General features: G+C 39.1%; 1 protein-coding gene across 3 annotated transcripts in view; it reads right to left on the bottom strand.

Annotated features, from left to right (window-relative positions):
- The window catches only part of LOC145692764 (uncharacterized), a 473,880-nt gene extending 455,669 nt beyond the window's left edge, over nucleotides 1–18,211 (bottom strand). Inside the window, exon 1 of one of the 3 annotated variants that reach the window (XM_081768217.1) lies at nucleotides 18,059–18,211. The gene's annotated coding sequence lies outside the window, so the exon portion shown is untranslated. Of the gene's footprint in view, nucleotides 1–17,390; nucleotides 17,727–17,791; nucleotides 17,924–18,058 lie in introns of those variants that run through there. The other 2 variants (XM_081768218.1, XM_081768219.1) reach the window with 2 other exon arrangements.
- Nucleotides 18,212–18,597: the final 386 nt, after the last annotated feature.

The following is an 18,597-nucleotide window of genomic DNA, read 5'->3' as shown; positions in this document are numbered from 1 at the left end:
TGATACTAAAATGGCAGCCATGCTTGGGCCAGAAGAAGCTGCAGCTTTAATCTTAGCGATAAATTGCAAGGAAAAAAGGAAAAGGAGATACAAAACAATGTGGATTGATCCTATTAATCAATCAAGACTTGAAGAATGTTCATTTTACAGTCTGTTTCCTAATCTGACAGAAGATGAAAGATTTTTTTAAAAAAAACTCCAGGGTGTCTACATCTTCGTTTGACGAACTGTATAATAGTATAAAGTATGTATTTTACCAGAATAACACCAAAATAAGAAAATTTTCAATATCAAATATATGTACACTTTTCTCCATTCTGAGTTCACGCTTACGTGTGAAGGGGTCTCATAAGACTGTGTGTTATTTTCTTCCCCGCCAGCAGTCCGCTCGAGCCAGCTACTGGCGGGGTGATCTTCATAGCAGCTCAGCGTCGCAGCTCACTTGCACCGAAGATCATGTGTGAAGGCGTACATTTTAAGGTAATGTAAAGCTAACAGCTGCAGCTAAGGCGAGCGGTTCACAGGATTATAATGTGAAGGCTACCTTAGAGACATGAAATTTAGTATCTTGATTTTTCATTTAACATAATTGTACACGTGTGTAAAGCATTTATATATAGAGCCTCATCAATTGAATGTAAACACCTAAAATAATGCGACTAATCAGATTAATGCGGCGTTGGTCCACCTTGCGCCCTCAGACCATCTCTGATACGACGTAGAATAGTAACGCAATCGGCAGACACGAATGGTAACAAGATGACTACATCATTCTTCGTGCAGTGCACGTTCCGTGAGAGAGGTTGGGAGGGATCTGCGCCGGATTCCTGTCTCCAAAACGGACCACTGATGGTCAATTATGTTCAGATCCGCAGATTGGGTAGGCCAGGGATGGTGTTCAACATCATGACAGCTTTAGCTCTGTGGATAGGCGCATTTTTCTAGAAAAGGATCACTACCCGGAAAGAATACATGGAATACGCATATCGTCCGCTAAAACGTCGAAATTATCACGGGCAGTGACGCGACCGGTAAGGGTGAGCACAGGACCACTTAAAAACAGGATATTGCGGACGACAGTATCACAAAGCCGCAGGCATGTTTCACAGATCGGCGGAAGCACTACGGATCATACGCCTCTTCGGTCATCCGCAACACATAAACGCAGCCTATGTTTAAAATAAGGTGAACCATGACTCATCCGACTAATCACGTGTTTCCAATCAGCGGTCCATGTTGTATGCTCAGGACACCACTGGCGTCGGCTTATGGTCTCTTATAAGCTGTTTTATCCATGCAATCCGATCCCGCAAATGCAAATCATGTAACTGTGACTGTCGACTCGGGCTGTGGGGCGTGCTGCTTGAGCTCCCCTGCCACTTACACCGCAGTCCCACAACAATTCTGAGTGACAATCTGCTTTGTTGCTCGGCAGGAGGTTTCTGACGGTTTTCTTTCGACCATTGTTCCTCTTCGCCTGTATGAGTTTGAAGTGAGTTCTGTAAGCCGTCATCACTTTAAACACTGTCCCTTGCGACACTTCCAACAAACTTGCCACTTCCGTCACTCTCACATCACATAACGAGCGTCAACAATTTGTCGTATTTGGAAATCAGAGGTCGCCTGTTTTACACTATTACCATCTGCTCAGTCAACTGAACGCTGCCGTTCTACTGCTCATCATGTAGTACAAACACCACCGCTGATAAGCCAGACATCTGAGGCGTTTCCATTATATTGATACAACTAGACATAATATATTTGACCTAGATGGAAAGGAAAATGATAGTGTTGGTTCACTAAGATATCCATACGACGTGTTCAAACTTCATGCAATTATTTTCCATAACTCCTTTTATTTTCTCCACATTCTTCCATTAATAATAAATTTCCTTATGTCAAAAATGTATATACGCAAGATGTTAGTTAATTCAAAGATTGCATTTTCCCTTCATACGCCTAATATAATACATTTTCTTCTTAAATAATATCCTAATCAGTTTGTTTCACATTTTTAAAATAAGTTGCCTCCAGTGCTACAGTCCTCACGAGAGGAAAAAGAGCTTTTCCAATAGAAACACATATACAGGGTGGCCCAAAAGTAGGTATACATCCCTGCATTGAACAAGTATAACATTCGGAGCTCCTCCGTGGCTAAGCGGTTAGCGTACGCGCCTTTGGCGTGGGAGACCCGGGTTCGATTCCCGGCGGGAGCTCATGTGGTTCGGATTCCACGTTAATCAGTAGGTCCACGTCTCATATAACCTCGCTGCTGAACGGGACGTTAAACTCAAAATCAACTCAACTCAAGTATAACATTCTAGTTTATGGGTTTATTTTCTTCGACTCTTCCGAGCTTAAGATGTAAGTAAAAACATATTAAGAACAAATAACAAAGAAACTAAATCTACCTGATGGATAACAATAAGAAATTATATAAAATGCAGTACGGTACTGTATACCTACTTTTGGGCCACCCTGTATTTTACAAAACGTCACTTTCACGACGTGACGACACAACCTCAACTCTTGTTTAATTGAAAACCATCTATAGTATTATCTTATTAAAACTCTCAGTAAAATGTCCTTGTTGGGGTTTCGATCTGCTGTACTTTTTTTTTTTTTTTTTTTGTCTTTCGTATTTTTGTATCTTTCTTTTCTTCTGTCTTACTCCTACTGCGTGTTACCACAACTCGCAGTCGCCAGGCATGTCCCGCTGTGATTATTTACTTTTCCTCCACAGTAAAAGTAGAAGCACCGAAGGGTTGTTTCCTTGCTTTTTTTATAAGGATGTTTCCACCAATCAGAAGCCATCTCATGACTTAATGAGTCATAATACAACGTTGTGTGCTTGGAGCTACGTTGAATAAACCGAGGTAAGTTGATTTATTTCTTACAATCTGTCTCGTTTCCAAATTGCCACACTGTGTATTGCTCGAATAAATGAATAACACCACCGATGCAAATAACGAACATTCAATTGGTTTATATCTACTTTGTTCTCTGTCACCAGTGTGACTAAACAAAACGAGACCTCAATTTAAAGTGGGATATGAAGTACTGTAGTGCGTTCGATGCTCTCCACCGAGAATCGAACCCCGGACCTCATGCTCCAAAGGCACGCGTGATAGCCATTAGATTAATGAATAGGGCCACTCTTTTCAAATAATAATTTTAATTAGAAACACTTCCTCGAAGAATTATATACACTGATGGAAACGCATTTAAGACCCCGCATACAGTGTTCGATTCGAACGAGTGATACGAGCATATTAATATTAATTTGAAAGTCGTAGTTGTGTGCGAGAGGCGTGGTCATATAATTCGGATACAAGAGGCCGGGTGGTCACTCAGCAGAATTCCCCTTGACAAGTCAGTGGCCAATCTATAGTCACAAAGTTTCCACAGCAGTTTTTTTTTTTCTCAGTCAGTACTTCCCAAAGTTCCTTGGAGCCCAGGGATTGCGAGGCCTCAAGTGAACAAAGGCGACCGCCAGTAAAATGAGAGCCACTTTATGGACCTCCATTTGCGTGCATGATCACTAAACTACTGACTGCTGGCGATACGTATACCTTCCCGTGCTTCTCTTGCACGATCACCCCTGACACCTGTTTATTGCTGGTCTGGAAAAACAGTTTTGAGGCAATTGGAGGGCGGTGGTATTCAATAGTTTGCCTTGGACAAGATGACGATTCTGTACATGTTCGCACTTCCTGTACGGAACCAGGCCCGTAGCCAGCCCAAAAATGTACGGGGACCCGGCTGAAGTTAGGGTGGGCGATCCAACCATATTATAGTTCATTTGCAAGGCTACCGTGAAAATTTTAGATGGGCCATCAAAAATTTAGGGGGGCCCGCCCCACCCCTGGATACGGGCCTGTACGGAACTCACACCTGGTATGGAAATAAACTACAACTACCCTCGCTTGACTCTGGTTTTCATTCAGGAGATATGACAAATATGTAATACAATCGCGACGTTGTAAATCTCCTCTGACCTTATCTGAACAGAGTGAAGACCAATGTTCCAGCTGGATAACGCACGTCTTCACGCAGCGTGCTCTACTTTCTAGCCTAACCTGTTCAGTCTCCAGATGTGTGGAACATGGTAGCCAGGCGCTGGCACCGAGCACGCTGGGATCAACAGTAACGTGGGATACTATACCTGACATATTCAGCATCTGTACAACCGCCTACTTGCCGGAATAACTTCTTGGATTACTGCTCGAGGTCGTTACGCATGCTATTAAATTGTGTGTTTTTATACATGTTGTATAACATGTTCAGGATATTTATGGGCGTCATATTGGGATCACCCTTCTAGTGATGATTTCATGCAGTGGCTCGGAGGGGAAATCCCCGGGAGATACGAAAGTCATCTCCTCGATCGGGCTCGACCTGGGTTACCAGTAATCTTGCAGTACTACTTTCATCCCCATCTATTGAAAGTTTCCGGAAAACCTGAAATCACTGCTACTACCTACTATAGTCTCCTATCCAGTACATAAAGACTGAGATAGGGGCGTATTATTTTTGGGAAGTGTTAAGTTCACTTTCTATTTATTTTATTTATTTTTTTTTAAATTTTTAATCGTATATTTAATTAAACACTCAAAGCTCCAGAATGGCTCACCATCTCTAGCTATGGGCCTGTTAATCTTTTTGAGTAATAATTCCAGGTTAGATCTGTGAATTCCTACTGGGTGTTCTTAAATACGTTTCCAGTGGTGTTAATACGGAACACTTGCTCGAATAATATCTATAGAAAGTTTAATTTTCTCCCCTCTAACTTCTACATATGACGCAGTCTTCGAATACTCATTGCTTTCGCCTACTTAGTATTCATTATCATTTCATATCTTCATGGTTTTTTCTCAAGTCTGTTAAAAAAAAAAAGCCAGATTCCATACTAAGAGCCACAGAAGGTCTGTCCGGAAAATATTGTAATACATTTTGTGAAGTGGCTGTACGTTGCGGCGCACTGTATCCGCCAGGATCGATTGTGTTTAGGGATGCGCACGAGACGAGTCGAGACAGGATTTTCCTGACAACATTCGAGCCCAGACAACGCTCTTCCAATAGAAAAATATACATTTTTCGAGTCGAGACATCACTTTTAGAGCACATTTTCGAGTCGAGACAGCCGCAAATCTTGTCTCGTGCGCATCCCTAATTGTGTTGAGTCAACTACCCAGCGAGCGTTTGCTCAGTTATCTCTGAGCTCTCGAAGCTAAAAAACAGACGACTTCGTAGTCCTCTGTTTAATCTCTTGTACAGTCAGAAACAATATTAGGTATAGGTTGGAGGTAGAAGAAATAACAGCTCCAACCTATACTTAATATTGTTTCTGACTGTACTAGTTGCGATGGAGCGCTCACTGGAACAAAGAAACGCGATCAAGTTTTGTGTGAAATTTGGCGGAACTTTTCCAACGGTTCAACACGCCTTCGGGGATGAGTGTTTATGACAAAGGCAAGTCTACAGATAACATAAGGCGTTTTCGTAAGTCCGTGAAGAGATAAACGACGAAGCTCGCGCTGGACGCCGTCAACTTCCTCAAACGACGAATATATTGATTCGTGTGAAAGAACTTTTGCATACAGACCGTCGAATGAGTATTCGTTTATTCGCCAACATATGAAAAATTCCAAAAGTTATCGTCCACTAAATTGTGACTAGAGATTTTGTACATGAAAAAAGTGAGAGCGAAGCCTGTCCCAAGAATTTTGACCAATGACCAAAAAATCTCGCCGGATGGAAATTTGTCAGGACGTTTTGGAAATGTGTGAAAATGATCTTCACTCATTATATGTTATCACGGCTGATGTAAGGTGGATATTCCAGTACGACTCCGAAACGAAGAGGCAAAGTGCCTAGTGGCAACCTCGGCATCCCTTTACCCTAAGAAGGCTCGAATGAGCAAATCAAAGACCAGACATCAGCGGCAATTGGAAATTTCATTATGACAATGCACCAGCCCACACTTGCTTTCGTCATGACCAGCTACCTGGCCAAATCTAACGTGGCAACGCTGCCCCAATCACAGTACAATCCCTACTTGGATCCCACAGACTTCTTTTTGTTTCCCTTTTTTATTTAATCTCCCCTCAAATCAAATAATTACAGAACAACTGACGACGTGAAAGGAGCTTGTGAAATGGCTTTTAAACGCATTTCCTGAACAGACCTTCCAGGATGCCTTCGCAGATTGGAAATCCCGCTAGCAAAGATGTGTCCATGCAGGAGGACAATATTTTGAAGAATTTAAAATACATACATGGGTGATTCTGAAATTAAGGGGAATTTTCAGTCCCTTTGATCTTTCAGCCTCTAGATATACAATATTAAAGTAACAAAGTTATTATTAAATAAAAACTAATTAGTACTTTGTGTTCCCAGAGTTTATTTTAACATTTATTTTATTTTTCTGCTTTTAAAAAAGCGAAAAATAAGTGAAATGTAACCTCCGTGGAGTGTCCCCACCAACATTTTTCAACATTAACAGAAGAGAAAAACATATTTTCACTAGAAAATTCGTGAAAAATCAGCATAATTTACTACTGTAAGACATAAATAATGAAACTACATAGCAAGAAATTAAATTTTAAGGTTATTTTCATGGCCTATTTAATGCGAAAATATTGTCCCTGGGTTGTGAGGTAACCTCCATGGACTACTTTTAAAATTACCAAAAATTCTACTAGGAAGCAGCACTGTCCAGTCTCTAGATCTGAAAGTGAAGCTCAGAGCAGCCATTTTGTGAGTGATATGTTGATAAGTGTGTGTGCAGTATTGTGTTCGAGAAAAATCTTCACATCTTGTGGAAAATAGGTGTGTACTCTTTGATCTTGTAACCTCCATGTATTTGCTAGTTTTATTATTTAAAATGTTGAAAATGTTTTTTCAATTGATTATTGTTAAAATAGCAGTTTTCCTACTAAAAACGAAGTCATTGCATGTATAGACTTCTAGCTTTGAGTATCAGGCTGTCTGAAGTGCACTTTTGTAACCTCCATGGAAGTAACCTCCGTGGCTTCTATCTAGCATGGAGGTTACACATGATTCATGGAGGTTACCATAATGAGCATTTCATGATATTATTATAAAAAATAGTTATATATTTAAGTTACTATGAGCTTCTTATTGAAATGCTACCTATTAGAGCTACCCGGAGGAAAAATTCCAAAAAATTTATCATATGTTTGCTAAACATGCTACTATAATATAAATTACATGTTGTCTTCAATAATATATGATTTGGCTGATGAATATTGAATTAAAATTTAATTAAGTGTTATACACGAGTAAAACTTCGAAATATAACATATGTATCATTTGTTGTTGCTTATCTCTTTGAACAAAAGCACTAAATGTTTGAAGTTAGGTGTTAGGATGTGCACTTTGTAGAGTCGAAGCTAATAAATACAGGTTTGTTGCTGATTAAACCTGGATTATTAAAATTATTGATTTACTTTTTTATTTTATTGAGAGAATGGCACAAAAAATGCTAGTGAAAAAGAAACAATGGAATCAAATAAAAGGGTTAATTGTAGAGAGAAAAAGCCAAGTAAGGTATCAGAAATAGAAAAGAGAAGAAAAATGAAAAGAGAATCAGAAAGACGAAAAAGAGAAAGAATAAAAGCAGATCCTGCATTATACGATGAATTCAAAAGAAAAGAGAGAGAGAGATACAAAGCCAGAAGTACAAGCTGAATGATTTTAAAAAATAGCAGAAATGAATAAACGAGAGAAAAGAGCCCAGAGGAAAAAAATACGTGAAAAAGTTAGATGGCATAGAGAAGAGAAGAAACGAAGAAAAGAAGGAAGAGGTAAATAAAATGCTGGAAGAGGCAACTCCTCCTGACAGTGATAAGGTGGTAACAATCGAAATGTCGTAAGGAATTATACTGTTGGACCTAATTTTGACTGGGTAGAAACCAGCCGAAAGAAAAGTGGTAAGAAAACTGCAAAACGAAATAAAACTAACAAGGAGAAAGCAGATTTTGGTAAATGAGATTCGGGTCCATTTTTTGCAAAGTGGTAGTGCATATTTAAAGTGTTAATATTACAAACCGGAAGAGCGCAACAGCCAAAAATAACGGAGAAAAAGCGTCTTGAAGTTTCCGACTCGCCGCATATATCGTACGACGCATGAAGTTAAGTGACGGCATGACAGATTGAGGAACATCTACGTCTCTCGTGCAAAGGGTGACGGGTTCAGTTTCCGCCCGAGTCAACTTTACTTGTTTTGCTTCAACCAATAAAGTAGCCAATTGTAGCTACAAGTAGACTTTTATTTCTCCATATGTTTATAATGAATAAAACAATAGATATGTTGAAATCAGTTGTAAAATCCTTCAATGTTCCATGTTAACTATTTCGTAGATATATTGATATCACGAGTTATATTATGGTTGCCTCAGTCATTGTGTAAAAAATGTTCTCCACGCTTCGTGTTTACATCTGTTGGCAGTGTGCGAATTACAAGGGAAATGAGGGGGGTAATCTCCTTTGGTTATAGCTACCAAAGGGGATGGAAGTGCTATAAAGTGACATGGGGAAGAAACACATTGGCATTAAATACGCACAGACTAAGCTCCTTTCAATGTAATCCTGACACTAAAGGCAGTCATTTTCATGAGGGACAATACAACTCTGTGCCTGCTGCACAGAGAAAAATCCGTTATCCGGAGAGCGGTATATTGTACAAATATACGGTATTCTCTTGCTTACTATAGAAATCAGTACGGAGCATACGCTATCCGTATGCTACATAGGCACTGCCCTTAGATGTTACATCATGCCGTTGCAGGATGTCTGACATCTAACAGTTTTCTGTATATCACATGCATATACTTATGTTATCCTCGTCAGCTATATGTTGTATACGTCCATTTGTATGAGATCCTGACTACCTACATTGTTTCATACGGAAGGGAAAAGATAGGTTACATGCGTTATTCCTGTAGTATTTGGACTTAACGTACAACAGACGTATAACTGAAAACGCATATTTTATAATACTTTCCATATAAGTGTTCCATCTATACGTCAAGTACGCCACCTACAATTTTTTTCTCAGCAGAAACACCATCAGACATTACGTGACCTTAAAATGTCTACTAACATCTCGGAATAAAAAATCGAGTTTTTTTTACAGAATAGAGGCAGAACTCATAATTGTGTTTCCCTCAAAAGCAAATAGAGCCACTGTGGATACTAAGGACATTGTTGCGGAATTGGAACAGCTTTTCTTGGAAAATAGAACATTCCGGTTTACGTTTACTACAATTTTAGATGTGTGCACAAATCTATATTAAGTATTCAATTCAAAATATTACATTGTCTTACATTTTACTAGTGAATAAAACTTAAATATATCTTCACTGAGTATGTTTTGTAACCTCCGTGGATATTAATGTAACCACCGTGTTTGTCAAAAAAATAAATTACCATTTTTTTAAAAAAATATATTTTCTTGACCTCATCCACTGTAATGATTGTATTTGTTTAGCCCTTAGGTGTGTAAAAAATAAATTATACATTATTTCTCCGATTTTAATTTTTAAGATTTTTCCAATGCCAAAATTCCACTTAATTTCAGAATCACCCACATACATATTATTATTATTATGTAAATAAATATTTCTTTCATATTTGTAGATTCGGTTATATTACTTTCCGAACAGATTGTATTACCAAGGGCGCCGATCCTGGTGGGCCGGGGGGCCCGGGCCCTCCCAAAGCTCTTGTGGGCCCCCTATTGTATTTACGAATATACAATATTTGGCATAATTTTAATGCAATTTGTCTTAAAACCCTCATATTTATACCTTCTGCATCTGAATGCCTCCCCCCCCCCAATTTACAGAGAAATCGGCGCCTTTGTGTATTACCACTAAAAGCGAATCGAGTTCACCCTAATATAACAACAATTTTCCTAGTCCAACACTTGATTATTATATTTCATAAATACCATCTAAAGTGTACGTGAAAAACAAATATTTACTGAAACTTACCATTCACTATTGTTATGCATCGCAAATTGCTGGTAGATAACACTACGATCGTCAGGAGGAGGGGGGAACGCAGGTATTAAAAGATAAGGAAGAACTATGAGTATGAAATAAACAAACAAAGGAAATTTGAGACGTTCAAGAAGTAGAAAGAATTATGTACTATTGTGAACAGAAAGGAATGAACATACATGCATTTTAACCACAATAGAGAAAAAAAAGCTTTCTTGTCCATGTAATTCGACACTCAGCAAGAATATACTACTGAAAAAAAGAAGGGGGGGGGGATCGGAAGACAAAGCTCAAAGAATCTTAACAATATCAAGGAAAGTCAACCACAATAACTAGCGCTAAATAGACAATATTTGATCCTTATGTGTCAAGGATCACGACATATTGCTTCATACTCCCTGGCAATGATCAAACTGAATAAATTACTACCGGACAGCATTATAGGCGCCTACGTAAACCAGCGTGCTGGGGACTGCGAGCAAGTGACTATCGGGCCCATGCGGTAAGACGCCCCCCTAGCGGTATGCTTGTACAGAATATATTGACCTATCTTAGGTGTACTCCAATATACAGGGTGTATATAAAGTCTGGAGCCATAGGCCGTTATGAGTAAATTGAAAAAAACGGAAAGAGAACAAAGTTGGAAATAGATGGTTTTTATTCTGAAATGCTGTAATTTTTCCAATCGCACCAGCCATTTGTGCTTCACACTGCTGAGGTGCCCTATTTTGTCAATCATTAATAATAATAATAATAGTTTACAGTTTAGCAGGCTGATCGAACGGACAATGCAAACAAAAACAGTCCATACACGTTAACAGGGTAAGAATCATCCTCTTCCTAAAAATTAAACATATAAGTAGTGTGAAAGTGTTATTTTCTTTTTTTTTAATGGAGTCTTCTGTTAGTGAGTTTATTTAGAAGTGCGTAATACGTCGGCTGAGTGTATGACAATGATCTTCCCCTAAAGCTTTAGACTCTCCCGAAATGGATATCATATACTGTGCAAAATGAAAGGGAAGCATGAACGTTGTTGTGTGGGGAAATATAGAATATTTCGAATACGTTCCCCAGCAATGCTATATTGTTGGAATGAAGGCCCAGGGAAGAGCCTGATGAACTGGCAACGTTGCTTTTCCATTTAACATAAAGCGTGTTACCAGTGTCCAAACGCCTGGTGATTAAAAAAAAAAAAAAAAAAAAAAAAAAACTACATAACGATGGTTGGCCTACGGTTTTTGATTTTTGTTACCTTTAAGTTTATTAGCGGCATGAGAGCTAACCCGGGCTTGCGCCTACAATATTGAATGTCACTCGCACTCACTTATCTCAGTAATGCTCACACTATTTCAGCCTGGCACACACACGAGCTCGATATTATCGAGGGAACTAGGGTTCAGTGGCGTACGCACAATTTCATTAAGTTGAGGGGATTTATTGGGGAAGCACCAGCCAGGAATCGAACCCGGGACCACGTGGACACGAATCCCCAGCGTCATGAGGCAAAACTGGGGGAGTCGCGTGAATAAAAGAAGTGGCGGCTACTTGGTCTAGAAAGCGCCCGAAACGCTAGTTAGCGTGATCACGCGTTTGTCGCTACGTTGGACATAGTTGTACCAATCGCTAACAGATGGCGTGGAGCGGCTGAGGCCCACAAATCGGGCCGCTGCGCCAAGTGGTTTGGTTCGAGGGGGGGGGGGTTAATCACTAAATCTAATATCCTTTCAAAACAAGCATGAAGTTTGTATATAAGTAAATGTTGCTCATATAGAAACTTTTCCAGATCTTGATCAAAAACGTTTGAACTCCGAAACTTCCCCTTGCGCTCATTAACCTCATTGGGCTCACGTGTGATAGCCTGAAATTTGCCTGGGGGCATGGTAGCTCAGTGGTATAGCATTTATCTCTGGTGCGTAGTCTCCCTCGTTCGAGCCCCGGCCAAGTAAGTTTGTGGTGGACAACATTATGTAGATGGCTTTTCTCGGGGTACTCCCGTTTCCTCCCACTTTCTCATTCCATCAATTCTTGCTTCAATCATCATCTCCTTTGGCCTAACCTAACCTAAACTAAAACATTTCTACTTCCTTACCCTTAGTTTGTGAAACATATGGATAAAAAGCTGGCCACCCTACTCGTGAATTATTGATTCACTGACCCTATTAAACTGTGGAAAGGTCTGTAGAACCTGCAAGTCATACAAGACAATTATAACGCTCACAAACCTTTGGGTTGAGGATATTGATTCCATTTCATAAGTTATTATTTGAAGTGTCAAAAAAGAACATAACTTATCCTTTACTTGATCTAAGAACCGATTCTCAATTCAATGTTGTTTTTATAAATCAAAATATACACATTTATTTGGAGTATAGATTAATACCAGTGGCGTACGCAGGAATTTACATTTCGGGGGGTCAAACTCAATATGAGTGTATTTTATGTTAAAATTCCTAAAATTAGGCTAAATTTACAAAGTCGAAATTTCGGGGAGGGTCCGGACCTCCAGGACCTACCCCCTGCATACGTCCCTGATTAATACTTTTAAGATTACAATTCCACAAAGGTCATAATTGTATATGTATTACGTAACTAAGTAAAAGTAATTTTACTATTAATTGAACGAATGATTCAGGCTTGTGAAGGAAATCTGTCGACACCCACTCATACAAATGCAACAACGCCCAGGAGTGTATTGAAACATGAGGTAGTAGGAAAATAAAATTAAACCTTTCAGTTTTACGTCCCACGCTTATGCTGGCTAGGCTAGAGACCGTGATGATGAGAAACGAATGAAATGGTGGAATGAAGAAAGTGGAAGGAAACGAGAGAACCCCGAGAAAACCAACGTACACGATGTAATGAGGCAGTAGACTTAGATTTTGCTCCTTCCGAAACGAAATCCTGAACTCGTTGCCACTAACACCCACACCTAACTGGTGTCCGCAGTTATCGAGCTTTGAGAGCGAGTAAATCCCATCCAAACTGTCCTTCCGTTCACACTTCCTCTCGTTATCAAAGAATTGTGTTTATACTCTGTTACCGGATGCGTTTTTCTCAAACAGTTGCTTTCACTGGTCACATGTTTCATTTCCGAGCACGAAATTGCTCCTGCATGTTGTTCAAATAAAGCTAAAAAATTTAAGCTTATCGTATTTATAAAATGCCGTGTTTCTGTAGATTTAGTTACTCAGCTGACCAACGAGAGCTAAGCCTATTCTTCCCGTGAAATCATTCAACCATCTGAAGCTCGATTCACAACAATCCTTTGCATCCCTGAAGGAAGCATGTATTTAGTTTAGTCACTTTTTATCTTCAGAAATTCAAGTGCTTTGTCAGAAGCAGCATTTTATTATATTGTATCAATCTGGATGCTCTGGGCATTGCTGGAGACATGTTTATATAGGCGCGCACTGGAAAATATGGTACTAGTGTGATAATTTTCTTCTCGTTTGTCATAGGCGCCCGAAGGGGAGTGGGCGGATGCCCCCCCCCCTGGCTCACGAAAATGTATAAGTAATATAGCAAACCACGTAATATATCAACTACGGAGATGGCCCCTTAGAAAACTTTCTTCTGGCGCCCATGCTCTACGTTCTTTAATTCGCTTATCGATTGTATTACTAATCCTGCAAGAATATACTACATTATCATTAAATACTGAAAATATATATTGAACTTAACCAATCATGACTGGAAATAAATTTGAGGGGGGGGGTCTGGGTGTAATTCTGCCGACACTAGTTTCTGATCGAAATTTTCCTGTAACTCATGGACTAGTTGGAGGGATCACTTGAAGATTTATCTCCAAATTGTAGAAAGTATTTTCTGTGCTAAATATACATGAGCAGAGAATAAGTACTGTTCGTTATTAAGAGGTTACTAAAACAGGATAAAGGAAGGTTGTGTCCATAAAGGGAGGTTCTCTCCTATATTTGCAAGAATAAAAAAAGGCCCGTATTAGGGAGATATGCGCTATGGAGAGGTGTCAATTAAGGGAAGTTCCACTATATTAAGGTATTCTAAAGAAACTGCAAACTACTGCAATTAACAAAGAAAAATACAATGGATTGAAAAAAAAATACTCCTGGCTCTTGAATCAGACAGGAACGAGTACTGTGCTTCATTAAATAATGAACTATTTTATCTTATGCTATGCTGCAGAACTGCACTCTCACAAAACCATTGTACTCGTGGTCCAGGATTTCATTCTCGGTGGAAGCAGAGTGTTGATCCAATATTGAGAGTTAGAAAATTATTAGAATTAAGAAATAATCAAACGCACTCACTGTGCATCACATAGCTGAATATAGCCTTTCATGGGCATCAAGTTTAAATTAAGTTTTATTTTTATTCAGTGGCGTACGCAGACTTTCGTCAAGGTGGGAGGAATCAAGCTTCAAGTGTCCATGTACATGCTTATTTTTTGTATTACATTTTGCTCAAGAGGGAGTCGAAACCCAAAATCCCCCTTGCGTAGGCCACGGTTTTCATTAATATATGAATTTTACGATATGAAGTAAATATGTCTATATGCTGGGTAATTCAATGCATAATAATTCAAATAATGAAATAATATTGAATATGGTTTCTGAATTTTGGTAACATTTAAACAAAAAAAATCCTTATCTATTTCTTTGTTCTCAAACTTACTTTAATTAGATTATTTACATAATTTCATAAGCACGCTTATCGATTGATTCATACTAATATTATAATCAATTTGTACGAATATCTTTTTTACGATACAAGAAATCAATATACAGGGTGGGCCATTTTAATTAATCCACGGAAATATCTGAAAAATGATAAAACATAGAAGAAATGTTTCAAGTACACGTTATATATTGCTAAGGGGGAAACCCAATTCCGCCAAAAGTACCCCCTCTCCGCCCCCCTAAATGGGGGTAACGGGGGGTAACTTTGAAATGTCAAATGGGAACATGGGTCGAGTAATACCTCGTTCGAAAGGTCTTGGAAAACTAAGTAACGCTGTACCAAAAGATGTTCCATATTGTGCACCCGTTTCAAAATGGCCGCCATAATATGGTTCGGAAACTCCAGTACCCGTAGTGTGAAAACCATGGAAGGTAAATGAATGGAACAAAATTGAAATACGTAAATATCATAGGGCATATCGAACGGTGTGGTCCCTGTGATCCCAGTGGCCTCCCTGAAGGGATCTTGGGGGCTAACTTCAAAATTTCAAATAGTAACATGAGTCGAGTGGTACCTCGTTCGATAAATCTTGCAAAATCTAACATATTGCTGGAGAAAACGATTGATGTGAAATGGCAGTGTTCTCAAAAGGCCGCCGAAACATAGTATCCGTGTCAGAGAAAAGGTTTAGTACCCGTAGTATGAACGCGATTGGAGATAAATCAACAGAAGAAAAACTGGAGTAGCTAACTGACGTAAGGCACATCGAGAGGTGTTGTCGGGGTGACTCCAAGGGCCAACTGAAAGGTATCCGGGGCCAAATTGAAAATTTCAAATAGCAGCTTGAAGCGAGTAACATCACGTTACATAGACAAATTAATATCAAACAGCTTCTGTAAGAAAATTTTCGACATGAGACACCGTTTTCAAAATGATCGCAAAGACATGGTGACTGTGTTTAAGAAAACGTCTAGTGCCCATAGAATGAATACGGTTAGACATAAATGAAAATAACGAAAATTAAATAGGAAAACCACTGAGGCGTTCCAAGGCTCGAGAATAATAAAACAGAGGTAAAAATATTAGAGTAAAATTGCCATAATGTATAGAGAGAAATCCAAGTCCTGCAAAATAATCTCTCCCTGCGCTCTGTATGTGAGTGGGGTGGAAAGTAAAGTGAAAGTTCAAACGAGAGCTCTACTTTAATTCGTAAATTAAGGCTAACCTTACAAATAGGTATGGTGTGGTCGAAACATTTGTTTGTGAGGATGACGCTGTAGTGACTAAAAAAAAGAGATTCTTTTATGCAATGCGTGCTGGTTATTCAGAAAGTATTTCGGGGATATATGTACACACCGTTTCGTCCCTCAAGCTCACAATATGACATGAATGCTAATAGTTAATCAAAATGTAACTGTGGCCATCCGCGTTAACTTAGTGCACCAATTCTCTATGCATGAAGTCTGCCTTCCAAACAGCATTGGGTAGGTCAAGCGTACGCCCGAACCGTTGTCCGGTCAGACATTCAAAATTTGAAGTTAGCCCACAAAACCCCTTCACGGAAACCGCTGGGATCACAGGGACCACATCATTCGATATGCCCTATGATATTTACGTATTTCAATTTTGTTCCATTCATTTATCTTCCATGGTTTTCATACTACGGGTACTGGAGTTTTGGAACCATATCATGGCGGCCATTTTGAAACTGGTGCACAATACGAAACATCTTTTGGTACAGCGTTACTTAGTTTTCCAAGACCTTTCGAACGATGTATTACTCGACCCATGTTCCCATTTGACATTTCAAAGTTACCCCCCGTTACCCCCATTTAGGGGGGCGGAAAGGGGGTACTTTTGGCGGAATTGGGTTTCCCCCTTAGCAATATATAACGTGTACTTGAAACATTTCTTCTATGTTTTATCATTTTTCAGATATTTCCGTGGATTAATTAAAATGGCCCACCCTGTATAGTATGTACACATTTTCCTCAAGGTGCGATTCCTTGCTGAGTCACACAAGTACACAAAAACAAATATCTTTAATTTCCATGTATATTTACAGTTAATTGTCTAAGACTCATACGTACAAAATAATAATAAACACCCAATATTGTCAAAATATATTTTTTATGACACCGTGATATTCGTGAAATGTATTCTTCAATTTTCCAGAATATAATAACAAATGAGAAGTTCTATTTCTTTTAAAAATAAAATTTTCGAAACAAGAGAACAACTGTAAGTAAAAATTGCAATGAACTTTACAACTGGAATATTTTTTTCCTTGCTTCGTAAGTTTTGCGACGCAGTGTAGTCATTTTAAAAACTTTTACGAGCTACGTAACACACACTGCATTTTTTTTTTTTTTTTTGCTGTTAAAAGGAAATAATACAAAATATTATAGCAGATTCTCGAATGTATAATAAACCAAATTATAGATGTGGATTAGTGTAGTCTACGTAATATTGCTATTGAAACAAACTGAATTAAAAAAAAATATATCTATCTATCACAAAATCAAACTTCCACGGAATGTTAGTGTAAATAGTAATTAAATGAACCAATAAATCGTTTGCAATATGCCCTACTGTGTCTAGGTTGACGAAATTAAAAAAAAAAAAATCATGAGAACTAGGGAAGGGGGTCGCTATTCTTGAGGTACAAAGAGGGGGGGGGGGAGCGGTAGCAGCAAAATAACTTACACGAGCCTGATTTCCACAATCTTCGCATGGATTTTCGTACACAAGGAAGAAGTCAATTTTTATCTTTCACAACAGATGGGCACTTGTTAACCAAAGGAACAAGCATCCAAACATTTAATAAGCGAAACGGGTACAGCTCATCATTATAATTACACACTGAATAGGCAACGCAGCACAGCATAGCACACACCACCACTACACGTTCAATACAGTCGCCCCAAAATTTCGATCTGCTAGCAACAGAGATTTTTCTGCAATCTACATCACCATACCAAAGTCACGTGCTCATAAGTGCAATGTATACACAATTCTACGTTCCTTACTGCAGATGAGCTCCTTTATGCAACAAAAACACCAAGAAGAAATTAAAATACAATTTCCAAGTGTTATAACGAGCTTACCTTGCCGTTCCATGCTTGTACGAAATTCACATGTATGGAGCTCCAGCAACAGCCAATCAGAGCTCTCGGCGTGACGTAACATGTCTAGGGCGTGCTCCACCACAGTCATGTTGTTGCTCGTAAATCTACCGAACTTCCCCCTACTACGTCACACTTTTCTCCTCAAGCCAGAAAGTGAAAGAAAAAATGCCCAGGGCCGAAGTCTATTTAATACAGTAAGTAAAACAATGCATTGGGAAAATAAAGAGTATCCATTTCGAGACCTACCTGGTGTAAAAACTCCGTCTGGCCAGCAGGACAAGAGCCACAATCAACTTCTACACTGTTTTAAGCGCATGGATCCGACTACAGCAGGCCGACCTGCAACCCGGATGAGCACGAGCTTCTTCCCTCCTCACTGCTTGCTTGTCACATGGTCCTCGCCCACTGTTGCCACATTGCACATATAAACAACACGTAGAGATGTCAACAAGCATGGGTCGATTGCGATTAGCAGTGGCCACTTGTTTCGGCATCCTTTGTCTAAATAAAGTATTCATCCATATATGTATTTTTAAAGAATATATACAACATGAAGCGATTTGCAAAATTGAGGTAGCTAAATGGAATGATCTCCACTTTATTTGAACGTCTATTTGTTTCTGAAGGCATATTACACCTTTGAACTTTTTTATTTCTGTCACGGTTTCACGCATAGGCAACCGCCAAAACGCATCAAACGAATGACCGCAACGTCCGCTGTTCGATAAGACCACTCAAAAGCGGGAAGCTATTGGTGATATTTTACAAAAATTCCAGCTATTTCC

Source organism: Thermobia domestica, chromosome 8 (genome assembly GCF_964235325.1).
Source record: "Thermobia domestica chromosome 8, izTheDome1.hap1.1, whole genome shotgun sequence".
NCBI classification, from domain to species: domain Eukaryota; kingdom Metazoa; phylum Arthropoda; class Insecta; order Zygentoma; family Lepismatidae; genus Thermobia; species Thermobia domestica.
The sequence above is the reverse complement of the archived record's forward strand: the minus strand, read 5'-3'. Positions and strand labels throughout refer to the sequence as shown.